The sequence below is a fragment of the Miscanthus floridulus genome, chromosome 2 (assembly GCF_019320115.1).
Source record: "Miscanthus floridulus cultivar M001 chromosome 2, ASM1932011v1, whole genome shotgun sequence".
Lineage (NCBI taxonomy): Eukaryota > Viridiplantae > Streptophyta > Magnoliopsida > Poales > Poaceae > Miscanthus > Miscanthus floridulus.
The window spans coordinates 75644323-75662023 of record NC_089581.1 but is presented as its reverse complement, the minus strand read 5'-3'; the positions used below and the strand labels follow the sequence as shown (position 1 = coordinate 75662023).

The 17701-nt window shown below is 43.1% G+C and overlaps 1 non-coding gene across 1 annotated transcript; it reads right to left on the bottom strand.

The window, feature by feature from the left end:
- Positions 1-854: 854 nt before the first annotated feature.
- Positions 855-958, bottom strand: LOC136541003 (small nucleolar RNA R71). Its single transcript, XR_010780119.1, has one exon. It is a non-coding gene; the product is annotated as a small nucleolar RNA R71 (small nucleolar RNA).
- Positions 959-17701: the final 16743 nt, after the last annotated feature.

Sequence of the window (17701 nt, the reverse complement as noted above, 5' to 3'; positions counted from 1 at the left end):
CATATATATATCTATATATTCTTTCTAATCACATAAATTAATAAAGAACTACTTTAGTAGTAATACTAGGTAGTACCAACAAGCATATCTGGCATCATCACAAGGGATGACAACCTAGTAAAGTAATGTTAAGAGATGTAGACATATATTAGGTGACTACTAAACAAGTGACAAGTTAATAAATACCAACAAGCATTTCTGGCGCCGTTGCCAGGGAAGGTAGCTAGGCAAAGGAAGTATTGATAAACCTATACTTATTGATGTGATCAAGATAACTATTGACCTCTGCTCAAATAGGCTTACCTTTGTTTTGTCTACTTGTATATCTTATGTAGGGTAATGTATGACTGGTATTGACCTTCTGACAAACTACGTTGATGATCCAGAAGCATTACTTAAGAGAACTAAGGCTAAACTCAAGAAAGTTTTAGCCTTAGAGTCGAAAGACAACCAAATAAGGCGAAGCTTAACACTAGAATTTGAAGTCATGGCTAACAAGACTCCCCATGAATTCTCTGCTCCAACTACAGCCAACATCCGAACCAGACCAATAGTCAATGTTGGGGACAATGGATTCGAGCTCAAGCCAGCTCTCATCAACATGGTGCAAGCAAGCTAGTTTTGTGGAAAGGCACGATGATGAGAGTGCACATCTCCAACACTTCCTGGAGATCTGTAGCACTTCCATCATCAAAGGAGTGACCCAATATGCCATACTTCTTCACCTCTTCCCATTCTCACTCTTGGGGAAGGCAAAGCAATGGTTCTATGCCAACAAAGATAGAAATACTACATGGGATAACTGCTCCACTGCCTTCCTAGCAAAGTTCTTTCCCACAGGCAAGACCAATGCTATGCGTGGGAGAATCTCAAGCTTTCAACAACAACATGATGAGTCTATCCCTAAGGCATGGGAATGCTTTCAAGATTACATATCAGAATGTCCTTATCATGGGATGGAGAATTGGCTACTCATGTAGACTTTCTACCATGGGTTGACCAATAGTACCCGTGAGACTATGGATACTACTGCTGGAGGTACATTTCTATCACTCACCATACCAGCTGCAACAACTCTTATGGAGAAGATGGCCTCCAATCATCATTGGAATGAAGAACGTCTTTAGACCCACAAGAGAGGTGGAGGTATGCATCAACTCAAGGAGGTAGACATGTTGTCTGCTAAGATGGACCTGATGATGAAGAATCTTAAAGATCAAGCCAATAAGAAGCAAGAAGTCATGCACATTCATGATTCCCACATGACATGTGAAGAGTGTGGAAACACTGGGCATTCAGGGAGACACTGCCCTAAAATTCATGAGGATGTGAACTTTGTCAACAACAACTACTATTGTCCTCATCAAAATCAAGGATGGAATCAACAATAGAGGCCAAACTACCAAGATAATTACCAAGGTAACCCTAAAGGTAATAATTTCAATAATTTCTATCAGCCACCCTTGAGAGAGTTAATTTCTGACCAAGCTAAAATTATGAAGGATTTATCTAGGAAATTAGCTTCCAATGATAGAATATTAGAAAATATGAGTAATAAAATGGATAACCTCTCCTCTGCCATTAAGAACCAGCATAGCTTTAATAAAATGATAGAATCATAAATAGCTCAGTTGGCTGCTGCTGTTCCTCTGACTGACAAAGGTAAGATTCTAGGGAAACCAAAAGATCTAGAAACTACAAATCTTGTCGATATTCACAATGTAGCATATTACTATATACAACCATCGATGGGAAGGTGGATAGATTATACCTTGTCGGAAAAGAAGAGCGATCTAGGGAGACCTGTCATTCCCATCGTCATTGGACCTTGTAACACCTTGGGTGTTAGCCTTGCATAACTTGACTTGCATAACATGAGCATGAGCATCAAGCATTCATAAATCATCATTTACAATTGAAACATTTGATCGAAACATATGAAACATTGCTTGTTATCTTGTGTTTCTTGGAACATATGCATATGATCTTGTACAAATGAATGCAAGTGGGTAATGCTAGTCACTAAAACACCTTAGCTACACTTAGGTTAACAAAAGGAACCTTGTTCATGAAGGCCACATTTCATAATCAAGCACTTAAGTGATATTTCATGTGTTGACCTGGATAGCTCTATGAGTGACCACTGCATAAAATGATTGGATGGCCTTGCAAGTTGCTCAAACATGCTTAGGATATCATCATGAACAACTTTGGTATTTAAGGCTAGGGCTAGTTTGGTCATTTAGCCATGGTTTGAGTATGTATCATGATTTCAAGGTGACATGTTTGACTAAAGTTGAACTAGGTGTTAGAGACCTTGCATGGAGGAGTTCACTAAAGCAAAGTTGTAGTATTTGACATAAGGAACAAATTTTATTTTTGGGTCATGGACTGATTTAGCTTCTAACATGCTTGAATAGGTCCCACAAAAATCAGAAAAATCAAGAATTCAACACTTGTAAAATTTTTCTAAGTCTAGGTTTACTGACCAACTGTCAGGCTGACATTGGTGATGATATAACTTGGTTTTGGTTGCGAATTAGAGTATGATCCTTTAAGAACAATTGAAGTTGGTACATGGGTCTACAAAATCTATTTAGGATGTTTGCACGAAGGAGCCACGGATTAGCCGATAAATCGTTTTGAAAACTCGTCGTCAGGCTCGGCGTATCGCGACTGACGAACTGAATCAAGCCGATCGGTGGTCGACCGGCGCCAGAGCGCGAACGCCGCGTGTCCACGACGACGGCCGCACGTTGCCAACGCCCTGACCGCATAGGCCACGCCGCGCCTGGGCGCGCCTTCATCACGCCAGCGCTCGCCCGCACTCAGCCGAGCACCCATTTGCTTTGCCTCGGTCTCCTTCGCCGTCTCGCAGCGCCAGCAGCAGCCGCCGAGCGCCCGCAGTTCCGCCATCGTCTCACGTGCGCTACGTCGCACCACAACCACCTCCATCTTGCCCATAGCTGTGCCGCACCTCCCTCCACCACCACGACGTGTTGATTGCTTCTATTGCGCCTTGGTGAGGGCGTATTTCCTTTTTCCCCTCCCGCCGGAACCGCGACCGCCATGGCCGCCTCCACGGCAAGCTCGCCACTGTTCGGCTCGCGCGCGCTTCCCTTTCGATTTTGAGCGTTAGCATTTGGTTAGGGTGTGTATTAGCCGGTGCTATGGTGTCACCTCCATTGGTGGTCCCGCCGGCGTGGAACGTGACAACCCGCGCCGCCGCGTTCTAACCTCCGCGCCACCGCGCCGTAGCCATGCGTCGTCGGAGCTTTACGTGGAGCTTTTGTTGTTGAAATAGGGTCGCTAGGTCACCGTGGTACCATTGCGCGCCTCGCCTAGCTTTCCCATGGCCGGAGATGGCCGGCACAGCATTAAGCAGCGCCGCCGTGCCACCATCACCGACGACGAGCATGCTCCACCCACCCTCACCCGCCACCACCTAGGTCGTTCGACGCGCGCTGTTCAGTAGAATGTGTCGTGAAGACCTCACCGCCGGCGAAGCTCGCCGTCGACGAGCCGTAGCCGCGCAGTGCCCAGCAGCGCCGCTGCCCTGTTCCGTGTCACTGACGCGTGGGGTCCCCTGACCAGCGGGCCCCACCGGTCAGCAACAGCAGTGTTGTAGGCTAGTTCAAATATTCCAGTTTTTGATTTGTTTTGTGAATTTTGTATCTTCAGTTTGGTAGCTCCTAAAATTGTGAAATAAATATGGTTGTGTTCCTTAGGAAGTGTAGTATTTAGGAAAAATATGTTCTTGGCTTCAACAGTAGAAATTTCTGAAGATTTAAATAAGGATTTGAGATGTGCTTTTGAATACATTCAAATTTGTTTATTTTATATCTAGAGTTCCTGTGCTCCAAAAATTATGAAATTTTTGTGGTAAGCTAGTCTTAGCATATGTGAACTCTGGTAAAAATTTGAGGACCAGTGCATGTATAGATCTATAGTTATAGATTTTTCTTTTATAAATAGTTGATCCTTGCATAAATTTTTATAAATTAATTATGAGTCCAAAATTCATGAAATTTATTGGAGGTAATCCTAGTACCATATGTATGTTAAGAAAAATGGGAAATCTGTTGCTTGACACTTTTCAACAGGATTTTCCATTTATGCTATTTCAAGCCTTGCTGCCTTATCATTTTTGTATAGAATGTTCTACTTAGTAAAATGACATGAAATTTTTATAGTAGTCCTTTTATAGCATTAGTAAGGCACTGTAAATTTTTGAGAATTTATGAAGTACATCTGATATATGTTTATTATTTAACCTAGATATCTAAATAAAATAATAAAGGCATTTAAATAAATAGTTTGGACTTCACCTTTATATTATCTTAACTGTATATGGTATGTTTAAACTGGTGGTAGAGTCTAGGTTGTCAAATTTTGAATGATTACATGAAGTAGAAGTATTATTACTTTACATTGCATGTTAAATAGTTTCCAGACTGATTCTAGAGTGTGATGAGTTGCATGTTGAAACTGATGTGTACTGTAAAAATGGTTAATAACAAAGTTGTAGAGAATTTGATAAGCTTTCCAGAAAGTCCTGGATCACTGATTTTGGATTTGTAGAACTCCAATTATGAGTGAAACAAGTAGCTACTGTTTGTGGCATAATCGATGCATTGTAGAAGTAGTTAAGTAATAATCGAGAAGAGATATGCACCTACTCAAACAACGTGATGCACTTGTTAACATATATGCATTCATAATACTTATACCATACTCATACATCTAGGATCGGAGGAAGAGATCACGTTGCTGGAATTCAAAGAAGCAGAGGAAGGGAACCCGCAGGAGGATCCGCAAGCCGCAGCTCCCGAAGGCGTGGAGCAGAACCCTGAGGAGCTTCCGGAGTGTCCTGACCATCGCCCTACTTCCTTTCTGCGAGGCAAGCCCCGGAGCATTATAAGTCTCCTAGTAATTTACAAATGTTTACTTACGTATTTATGATTGATGCATTAGGTTATAAGAGTTGAATGAAACCACTTGATGCATGTACATTCCTTGTCCAGATATTAACCCTTTAACCGGTATAGGTCCAGGATCGAATATATGCTTAGCCATGCTTAGACCGGTAGAAGTTGGGTGATGTCCTGTCACCTGTGAGAGATAGGGGGATACTGGAGCATGGTTGGCTATATCTGCTATCGTGGAACAGAACCATGTGGTAAAAGTAAATCGAGACCGGACGAGAAGTCGATAGAGAAGCAACAAGACATGGAGGTCTTGGGTATGGATTTATCCCCGTCTGTGTCGATTAAGGACCGTACTGTTGTTGGCGCTTCTGACAAGATTGAACGCATGCCTCTCACTTAGCTGGCCGGATAACTCGTTCCGACCGCGAAGCCGAGTAATTCAACTCAGGCCGGGAACCGTTCTGTTGTGCGCTCCTTCCAGGGAACGATCAGACTGAGCCCAAGGGCAGGCTTGGCCTGAGCATCCTGGCATCTGGTGTTCTAGATTGTGCGGCGCAGTATGGACCCACGAAATGTGTACCGGAGTTGTACCAAAGGTGACCTAAGACTATCGTGGCTGGTAGATCTGGGTTTGTGTTAGGAATAAATTCCCAGCTGGTTGAAATCGATTCGAATCGCCGTCTCTCCTGGATAGTGAGAAACTTGGCTAGTCCCAACATCGTAGTAACTATATTATGAAACATGATGGTTTAGATGAATATGGAATTACAATACCTGTTATGGTTACTATTGTATGCTTCTAAATGATATACCACATGTTTGGCACAGGATAGTTGCTAATCTAGAAATGGATAGTCATAATTAACTTGATAAAGGAATCATAATGGTACAACGGGTAAATTGCCTTTTACGCAAAATGTTGTCAAGTTACGTCCACTTATACAGCCTTGCATAATCCTTGGAGTCATTTTATTTCTGGTTCATGACGGGTAAGTCTAGCTGAGTACCTTCTCGTACTCAGGGTTTATTTTCCCATTATTGCAGATGGCACTGTGTATCATGGTTATTGCAAGAGTTGCTTCTATCCCGCTGCGGATGAGGAGTAAGCCTTGGGCAGGCTTCTGTAGTAATTCCTATCTTTGCTTTTGTGGACCGTGATCTAGCTTGGCACTGTATCAAACTATGTTGGAAACTTTATCTTCGAACTTATTTGTTTCCGCTTTATTTATCAAACTCGGTTTGTAATAACTTTTATTCGTACTCTGATGATGAAAAGTATCTGTGAACTTTATGTAATATGTGGCATGTATGTTGAATCCTGTACGATCTTGGTTGTTGTAAATCGTTTATCGAGACCCGTTGTGGTACTCGACGGACTACCGAGTTTATATGGGTTCAAGTATGATAGTGCGACCGCTTGCGGATTGCCATTGTACTTGTATTCTTATAAATTGGTCGGTTCTGTGACAGCTAGTATCAGAGCAGGGTTCAACATTAATTGTCACAAGTGTATTTAAAACAAAAGTTTTTGTTTTCCAAAAACCCTTTTCTAGCAACTAATAGTTATATAATAGGTATTTGAAATCTAAAGTGTGCCAATGATCACTTTCCTTATGCCCAAAGTAAGGACTATTAGGTGGCTATTTAAGTACTAACATGGGGGTTTTTACTTCGTCGTCCATACGGCGTGCTATAGTATGGATGCCATTCACTTGAGTGGTAATGTATGGATCAAATGCCTCTACGCCAAGGTAAGATGAGTGTGTGACCGCAAGATGTGAGCGTGCAATCGGGAAGAGTTAGCTTTGGTACGGCTATGTATGCATGCTTGCATGTGTATATGGTACGTATTTAATTGTGGGTTTAAATTATTGTCGGGTAGATTGATACGGAAGTATATGTATGGGTATACATATATGAAAGTATTTACAATTACATTCTGCATATTTCATTATGGGTTTAGGGCTGAAATGAAATTTTATGCAGGTACACTAACAACGAAACGTGTAGCTCGACTAGTTACGCTATATATGAGAGAACGTATGTATGCCACCGTGTCTACCGTTAGAAACAATTTTTTCCTAAGTTTGTGAGGACGTACGGAACGAGCATGCATCATGTTAAATTACCATACACATAACTACATTGTTCCTCCTCTTATAAAATTCTTACTCGGTTATGTAACTCTCATCCATTATGGCTTTGTCTCACCAAAGGGTACATGTTAATGGTGCAGATGGCATGCACCAAGCAGACTGCTCGCAAGTCCACCGGAGGTAGAGCTCCTAGCCGTCAGCTTGCTCCACGTACCCGTCAATGTCACACGTTCCTTGGAGAGTTTGGGATGCCTACACTCTTGTGGAGAGTGCTCAGCTATGTAGGCTATCCTGATGGAATGGAACCCCGCTACTTCTGGGTGAATGAGCGGTTGGGAGAAGGTCTCTTAGTTACTGTGGAGGCCGTTGTTCGTCCCCGAGGTGACGATTCTGAGTGGACAGGTTGGTGTTATGAGTCGACTGGCAGGACTGCTGAAGAAGCAGCTGGCAGGGCAGCCTTTGGGATCCTACGGGATATCATGGATCGTTTTCCTCAGGAGCTGGCAGCTGCTTCGGTTGGAGTCTTTCCAAGAGGTAATCCCTCCACTGACTCATGGCAGCAGGCAAGAGGAAGATCTTTAGAGATTGGTGCCGCGGAAGGGCAGAACAGCGATAACCCTGCCATGAGCGCCATGTTCGCAATGATGAGAGTGTTAGATGGAGTAGAAGGTAGCCTCAGACGTGTGTCTGGTGCTCTTGGTCATGCCCGCGAGGACCGACGTCAGCTTCAGAGGGAGCATGACGCTGAGATTGAGAGGCTCACCGAAGAGATGACTCGGTTAACTCACCAGCGAAACGCAGCTTGGTCTAGGGAAGATGTCCTGAGGGCTCGACAGTTTGAGCTGGGACAGCAGCTGGCCAATGCGGAAGAATACAACGATAATCTGCATGAAGAGGTTCATCTACTGAACAATCAGCTCCACCCTTATGTCCCACCTGGAGCTGTAGAAATGGATCTAGAAGGGTACGAGGAAGAAGAAGAAGTGGAGCCTGAAGAAGAAGTAGAACCTGAGGAAGGAGATGGTTCTGCGTCTGACCTCGATAGTGATCATGATGAGGATTAGATCGCTTAGCATGTAGTGGGAAGCCTAATGTATCACCTTTATTCATGTAATGGACCTGTAGTTCCAAGTTGGCATTAGTAACCAGACTATCGTGTAATGTTGATTAATTGCACGTTTGGATGAACATTAATGCAATTCTAGTTCTTTGTCGGTAATCATGCTTTAAATTTGCATGCATTATGAGCACGATAAGTGGTCAAATTGGTGATGTCATGTTGCGAGAATGAATTATTATGCCTCTGTTTTTATTGTGATTTTGAGAATTTTCTCCAGTAATTTCAGTTTGGCATGAGTACAAAATTCCTCTGCAATCTCTTGACCTCAACCAATAATCGCTTATTGTTGCAACTTCGCAGATGACGCGCACCCGTGCAGGAGCTAGTAGCAGCCAGGATGGCAACCAGGATGACTTGCCACCCCCACCACCACTATCTGCTCAGGAATTCTTTACCCAGTTCCTAGGGAGCCAAAGGACAATGGAGGAAGCTTTGCGCCTCATCACGCAAAACACTGCTCGTGGCCACCCACAGCAACCAAGGGCTGAGCCAAATCAGTACAGTTCATTTAAGGAGTTTCTGGACATGAAGCCTCCGATCTTCAAGGTGGCAGAGGAACCACTGCAAGCCGATGAGTGGCTGAATACCATCGAGCAGAAATTTCGTCTGCTAAGGGTCACAGAGCACCTGAAAGCTGAATATGCTTCTCATTAGCTGCAAGGACCAGCAGGAATCTGGTGGACACACTTCCTGTCGTCTCTGCCTGCTAATGCGAGAGTGACCTAGGATCAATTCAAGCTGGCTTTTAGGGGACACCATATTCCCCCGGGCCTGATGTGCATGAAAGCAGCCGAATTTATGAGGCTCACTTAGGGAACAAAGTCACTTACAGAATATATGCACGCATTCAACAACTTGTCAAGGTATGCTCCAAGTTTCATGGATACTAAAGAGAAAAAAATTGAGAGTTTCAAGCGAGGTCTGGGTACCAAATTAATGAAGACTATGGCAAATTCTAGATGTGCCATGTACAATGAGTTTATTAGTGATGCCTTGACCCAAGAAAACCACAACAACATGCATGCAGTTGCTAAAGGTCGCAAGAGAGCATATGAGGCCGGTGCATCCGGATCTTTCCAGTCAAAAGCGCCTGTCACAGCTAGGCCCCAATTCCGTCCACCTACACCCAAGTTCAGGCCTCCACCACCGAAAGCTCAGAATAACAGGCCATAGAAACTGTTTCGTAAGGCGTTCACTATTGCCTTACCAAAAGGAAATGGTAATCAGGACAGCTCCGCCGGATTCAGAAGTAATCAACCTTGTTTCAACTGCAACCAACTGGGTCATTGGTCCAAGGAGTGCCCCCACCCCAAGAGGAATAGCAACCCAAATAAGAACAATCAGAGGCAGGTGAATGCCAGGGCACGTCAGGGACAAATGCATTATACCGCTATGGAGGAAGTGCCCGCCGGGGAAGTTGTCATGGCTGGTATGTTTCTCGTCAACAAGCATCCCGCTGTTGTTTTATTTGACTCCGGAGCTTCTCATTCATTTATGAGTCAAGCATTTGCATCTAGACATGATCAAGAAATTATAGAAGTAAGTAAAGGGGGTTTTAACATAAGTTCAGCAGGGGGAACTGTTGCTACCAAAAAGATAGTCAAAAATGTACTCATCTTGATACAAGGGAGGGAGTACACAACAGATTTGATAATATTGCCGGGGTTGTCAATAAGTGTAATCTTAGGCATGAATTGGATAAAGTATCATGGTGCTCTTATTGACACTAGCACCCGCACTATTATGTTGAGAGAACCCACAGGAGGGAATGCTTTTTTAGTTCCACTCTCCCACGATTTCGAACCCCAACATTTAGCCTGTGCTATCCAAGCCACCACCATATGTGATATTCTAGTGGTTTGTGAGTTTCCGGATGTATTTCCAGAGGAATTACCAGGTCTACCACCAGATAGGGACGTGGAATTTAAGATTGAATTAGTGCCAGGTACCGCACCCATATCTAGAAGGCCCTATAGAATGCCACCCAATGAGTTAGCAGAACTTAAGGTTCAATTGCAAGACCTATTGGACAAAGGTCTTATCCAACCTAGCTCATCTCCGTGGGGATGCCCAGCATTGTTTGTGAAAAAGAAGGATAAGTCACTGAGAATGTGTGTGGATTACAGACCACTCAATGCTGTGACCATCAAGAACAAATATCCATTGCCCCGCATTGACATCTTGTTCGATCAGCTAGCGAAGGCAAAGGTATTCTCCAAAATTGACTTGAGATCAGGGTACCATCAGATAAAGATCAGACCGGAGGATATACCTAAAACTGCTTTCTCTACTAGGTACGGCTTATACGAGTATTTAGTTATGTCTTTCGGACTAACTAATGCCCCAGCCTATTTCATGTACCTAATGAACTCGATATTCATGCCCGAACTTGATAAGTTCGTGGTCGTGTTTATCGATGACATATTGATTTATTCAGAAAATGAGTCAGATCATGAAGAGCATCTGAGGATTGTCCTATCCAGATTGAGGGAGCATAAGCTATATGCCAAGTTTAGCAAATGTGAATTTTGGATGAGCAAAGTACCTTTCTTAGGTCACATTTTATCAAGAGATGGAATCTCAGTAGACCCATCAAAAGTACAAGAGGTCATGGATTGGAAAGCCCCAACTTCGGTCCATGAAGTTCGGAGTTTCCTGGGGTTAGCAGGATACTATCGTCGGTTTATTCCAGATTTCTCAAAAATAGCTAAGCCTATGACCAGACTACTTCAGAAAGATGAGAAATACAAATGGACACAAGAATGTGAAACAGCTTTTCACACCCTCAGAACTTTGTTGACTATAGCACCTGTGCTAGCACAACCAGACATTAAAAAGCCTTTTGATGTATTTTGTGATGCATCAGGAATAGGTTTGGGATGTGTGCTTATGCAAGAAGGGAGAGTAATTGCATATGCCTCTCGGCAATTGAGGAAACACGAAGTCAACTACCCTACACATGATTTGGAACTGGCAGCCGTTGTCCATGCATTAAAGATATGGAGACATTACTTGTTGGGCAATGTATGTCATATCTATACTGATCATAAAAGCCTCAAGTATATCTTTACCCAGCCAGAGCTGAACATGAGACAACGTAGATGGTTGGAATTGATTAAGGACTATAATTTGGAAGTGCATTACCATCCGGGTAAAGCTAATGTGGTAGCCGATGCACTTAGTCGGAAGTCCCATTGCAACACTATGGAAACACTATTGGAAGATGGATTCAACTTGCTACATCCTGCTGTACTACACAATATCACAATCAGTTGTTCGCTTGAGGGCAAAATCATAGAACTATAGCAGACAGATGTAGGAATAAGTCACATCAAGAGAAAAATGCAAGAGCAAGAAACCAAACATTTTAGATTAGACGAAAGAGGTGTATTATGGTTTGAGGACCGACTAGTGGTACCAAAAGACCGTGAGCTAAGGAAACAAATTTTAGAAGAAGCTCACTCGTCCAAATTGTCTATCCACCCAGGTAGTAGTAAGATGTATCAAGATCTAAGAACCCGTTTTTGGTGGACTAAGATGAAGAAAGAGATCGCAGCCTATGTTGCTAGGTGTGATAACTGTAGTAGAGTGAAAGCCGTCCATATGAAAACTGCTGGATTACTTCAGCCACTGCCTATTCCAGGATGGAAATGGGAGGAAGTCAGCATGGACTTTATCACAGGCCTTCCAACAATGCCACAAGGTCATGATTCAATCTGGGTTATTGTTGATCGTCTCACCAAGTCAGCACACTTTATACCCGTGAACACGCGGTATATAGTTGGGAAATACACTGAGATATATGTATCCCAGATCATGAGATTGCATGGAGTACCCAGGACCATAATCTCAGATAGAGGACCACAGTTCATAGCTTGTTTCTGGGAACACTTACACCAAGCTTTGGGAACCAAGCTAATCAGAAGTTTAGCCTATCATCCGCAAACTTCAGGATAGACAGAGAGAGTAAACCAAATCCTAGAAGATTTACTTAGAGCTTATGTTATATCTTCAAAAGGGTCATGGGAGAAATGGTTACCTTTAGCTGAATTCTCCTATAACAACAGTTATCAAGCGAGTATCAAAATGGCTCCATTTGAAGCCTTGTATGGCAGAAAGTGCAGAACTCCATTGAATTGGATTGAGCCTGGTGAAAGGAGATACTTTGGTATTGATTTTGTCAATGAAGCTGAAGAACAAGTACGTATCATCCAACAGCACATGAAGGCAGCTCAATCAAGACAGAAGAGTTATGCCGATAGAAGAAGAAGACCACTAACTTTTGAAGTGGGTGACTATGTATACTTGAGAGTATCACCCATGAAAGGTGTGAAAAGATTTGGGATGAAAAAGAAGCTTTCACCAAGATATGTAGGGCCATACAAAATTTTGGAACAAAAAGGAAATGTTGCGTATAAGCTACAACTACCACCAGAGATGAGTACAATCTTTGATGTGTTCCATGTTTCTCAGCTAAAGAAATGTCTTCGAGTACTGGAAGAAGCGATTGCACCCACCCACGTGTAGCTTCAATCGGATTTGACCTATGAAGAAAAGCCAATTCGAGTATTAGAAGAGATGGAGAGAGTGACGAGGAGTAAGATCATTAAGTTCTATAAGGTGGTGTGGAACAATCATAGTGAACAAGATGCTACGTGGGAAAGAGAAGATTATCTATGAGAAGTTTATCCCACCTTTTTCCAAGAATGGTAGGTCTTGCAAATCTCGGGACGAGATTTTTATAAGGGGGAGGGGCTGTAACACCTCAGGTGTTAGCCTTGCATAACTTGGCTTGCATAACATGAGCATGAGCATCAAGCATTCATAAATCATCATTTACAATTGAAACATTTGATCGAAACATATGAAACATTGCTTGTTATCTCGTGTTTCTTGGAACATATGCATATGATCTTGTACAAATGAATGCAAGTGGGTAATGCTAGTCACTAAAACACCTTAGCTACACTTAGGTTAACAAAAGGAACCTTGTTCATGAAGGCCACATTTCATAATCAAGCACTTAAGTGATATTTCATGTGTTGACCTGGATAGCTCTATGAGTGACCACTGCATAAAATGATTGGATGGCCTTGCAAGTTGCTCAAACATGCTTAGGATATCATCATGAACAACTTTGGTATTTAAGGCTAGGGCTAGTTTGGTCATTTAGCCATGGTTTGAGTATGTATCATGATTTCAAGGTGACATGTTTGACTAAAGTTGAACTAGGTGTTAGAGACCTTGCATGGAGGAGTTCACTAAAGCAAAGTTGTAGTATTTGACATAAGGAACAAATTTTATTTTTGGGTCATGGACTGATTTAGCTTCTAACATGCTTGAACAGGTCCCACAAAAATCAGAAAAATCAAGAATTCAACACTTGTAAAATTTTTCTAAGTCTAGGTTTACTGACCGACTGTCAGGCTGACATTGGTGATGATATAACTTGGTTTTGGTTGCGAATTAGAGTATGATCCTTTAAGAACAATTGAAGCTAGTACATGGGTCTACAAAATCTATTTAGGATGTTTGCACGAAGGAGCCACGGATTAGCCGATAAATCGTTTTGAAAACTCGTCGTCAGGCTCGGCGTATCGCGACTGACGAACTGAATCAAGCCGATCGGTGGCCGACCGGCGCCAGAGCGCGAACGCCGCGTGTCCACGGCGACGGCCGCGCGTCGCCAACGCCCTGACCGCGTAGGCCACGCTGCGCCTGGGTGCGCCTTCATCACGCCAGCACCCGCCCACACTCAGCCGAGCACCCATTTGCTTTGCCTCGGTCTCCTTCACCGTCTCGCAGCGCCAGCAGCAGCCGCCGAGCGCCCGCAGTTCCGCCATCGTCTCACGTGCGCTACGTCGCACCACAACCGCCTCCATCTCGCCCATAGCTGCGCCGCACCTCCCTCCACCACCACGACGTGTTGATTGCTTCTATTGCGCCTTGGTGAGGGCGTATTTCCTTTTTCCCCTCCCGCCGGAACCGCGACCGCCATGGCCGCCTCCACGGCAAGCTCGCCACTGTTTGGCTCGCGTGCGCTTCCCTTTCGATTTTGAGTGTTAGCATTTGGTTAGGGTGTGTATTAGCCGGTGCTATGGTGTCACCTCCATTGGTGGTCCCGCCGGCGTGGAACGTGACAACCCGCGCCGCCGCGTTCTAACCTCTGCGCCACCGCGCCGTAGCCATGCGTCGTCGGAGCTTTACGTGGAGCTTTTGTTGTTGAAATAGGGTCGCTAGGTCACCGTGGTACCGTTGCGCACCTCGCCTAGCTTTCCCATGGCCGGAGATGGCCGGCACAGCATTAAGCAGCGCCGCCGTGCCGCCATCACCGACGACGAGCATGCTCCACCCACCCTCACCCGCCACCACCTAGGTCGTTCGACGCGCGCTGCTCAGTAGAATGTGTCGTGAAGACCTCACCGCCGGCGAAGCTCGCCGTCGACGAGCCGCAGCCGTGCAGTGCCCAGCAGCGCCGCTGCCCTGTTCCGTGTCACTGACGCGTGGGGTCCCCTGACCAGCGGGTCCCACCGGTCAGCGACAGCAGTGTTGTAGGCTAGTTCAAATATTCCAGTTTTTTACTTGTTTTGTGAATTTTGTATCTTCAGTTTGGTAGCTCCTAAAATTGTGAAATAAATATGGTTGTGTTCCTTAGGAAGTGTAGTATTTAGGAAAAATATGTTCTTGGCTTCAACAGTAGAAATTTCTGAAGATTTAAATAAGGATTTGAGATGTGCTTTTGAATACATTCAAATTTGTTTATTTTATATCTGGAGTTCCTGTGCTCCAAAAATTATGAAATTTTTGTGGTAAGCTAGTCTTAGCATATGTGAACTCTGGTAAAAATTTGAGGACCAGTGCATGTATAGATCTATAGTTATAGATTTTTCTTTTATAAATAGTTGATCCTTGCATAAATTTTTATAAATTAATTATGAGTCCAAAATTCATGAAATTTATTGGAGGTAATCCTAGTACCATATGTATGTTAAGAAAAATGGGAAATCTGTTGCTTGACACTTTTCAATAGGATTTTCCATTTATGCTATTTCAAGCCTTGCTGCCTTATCATTTTTGTATAGAATGTTCTACTTAGTAAAATGACATGAAATTTTTATAGTAGTCCTTTTATAGCATTAGTAAGGTACTGTAAATTTTTGAGAATTTATGAAGTACTTCTGATATATGTTTATTATTTAACCTAGATATCTAAATAAAATAATAAAGGCATTTAAATAAATAGTTTGGACTTCACCTTTATATTATCTTAACTGTATATGGTATGTTCAAACTGGTGGTAGAGTCTAGGTTGTCAAATTTTGAATGATTACATGAAGTAGAAGTATTATTACTTTACATTGCAAGTTAAATAGTTTCCAGACTGATTCTAGAGTGTGATGAGTTGCATGTTGAAACTGATGTGTACTGTAAAAATGGTTAATAACAAAGTTGTAGAGAATTTGATAAGCTTTCCAGAAAGTCCTAGATCACTGATTTTGGATTTGTAGAACTCCAATTATGAGTGAAACAAGTAGCTACTGTTTGTGGCATAATCGATGCATTGTAGAAGTAGTTAAGTAATAATCGAGAAGAGATATGCACCTACTCAAACAACGTGATGCACTTGTTAACATATATGCATTCGTAATACTTATACCATACTCATACATCTAGGATTAGAGGAAGAGATCACGTTGCTGGAATTCGAAGAAGCAGAGGAAGGGAACCCGCAGGAGGATCCGCAAGCCGCAGCTCCCGAAGGCGTGGAGCAGAACCCTGAGGAGCTTCCGGAGTGTCCTGACCATCGCCCTACTTCCTTTCTGCGAGGCAAGCCCCGAAGCATTATAAGTCTCCCAGTAATTTACAAATGTTTACTTACGTATTTATGATTGATGCATTAGGTTATAAGAGTTGAATGAAACCACTTGATGCATGTACATTCCTTGTCCAGATATTAACCCTTTAACCGGTATAGGTCCAGGATCGAATATATGCTTAGCCATGCTTAGACCAGTAGAAGTCGGGTGATGTCCTGTCACCTGCGAGAGATAGGGGGATATCGGAGCATGGTTGGCTATATCTGCTATCGTGGAACAGAACCATGTGGTAAAAGTAAATCGAGACCGGACGGGAAGTCGATAGAGAAGCAACAAGACATGGAGGTCTTGGGTGTGGATTTATCCCCGTCTGTGTCGATTAAGGACCGTACCGTTGTTGGTGCTTCTGACAAGATTGAACGCATGCCTCTCACTTAGCTGGCCGGATAACTCGTTCCGACCGCGAAGCCGAGTAATTCAACTCAGGCCGGGAACCATTCTGTTGTGCGCTCCTTCCGAGGAATGATCAGACTGAGCCCAAGGGCAGGCTTGGCCTGAGCATCCTAGCATCTGGTGTTCCAGATTGTGCGGCGTAGTACGAACCCGTGAAATCTGTACCGGAGTTGTACCAAAGGTGACCTAAGACTATCGTGGCTGGTAGATCTGGGTTTGTGTTAGGAATAAATTCCCAGCTGGTTGAAATCGATTCGAATCGCCGTCTCTCCCGGATAGTGAGAAACTTGGCTAGTCCCAACATCGTAGTAACTATATTATGAAACATGATGGTTTAGATGAATATGGAATTACAATACCTGCTATGGTTACTATTGTATGCTTCTAAATGATATACCACATGTTTGGCACAGGATAGTTGCTAATCTAGAAATGGATAGTCATAATTAACTTGATAAAGGAATCATAATGGTACAACGGGTAAATTGCCTTTTACGCAAAATGTTGTCAAGTTACGTCCACTTATATAGCCTTGCATAATCCTTGGAGTCATTTTATTTCTGGTTCATGACGGGTAAGTCTAGCTAAGTACCTTCTCGTACTTAGGGTTTATTTTCCCATTGTTGCAGATGGCACTGTGTATCATGGTTATTGCAAGAGTTGCTTCTATCCCGCTGCGGATGAGGAGTAAGCCTTGGGCAGGCTTCTGTAGTAATTCCTATCTTTGCTTTTGTGGACCGTGATCTGGCTTGGCACTGTATCAAACTATGTTGGAAACTTTATCTTCGAACTTATTTGCTTCCGCTTTATTTATCAAACTCGGTTTGTAATAACTTTTATTCGTACTCTGATGATGAAAAGTATATGTGAACTTTATGTAATATGTGGCATGTATGTTGAATCTTGTACGATCTTGGTTGTTGTAAATCGTTTATCGAGACCCGTCGTGGTACTCGACGGACTACCAGGTTTATATGGGTTCAAGTATGATAGTGCGACCGCTTGCGGATTGCCATTGTACTTGTATTCTTATAAATTGGTCGGTTCTGCGATAGACCTCACATTTTTCAAGAAGCTATCTATGACTTCGGAGAAAGTGTCAACATTATTCCTAAGGTAATTTATGATAAAATTAATGGAGATACTTTGTTGTACACAAATATGTGTTTGCAGCTTGCAGATCAGTCACTCTGCTACCCTAAGGGAGTTCTTGAAGATGCCATTGTTTGAGTGGGACAATCATATGTTCCCATAGACTTTATGGTTTTAGACACATGTGGAGATATA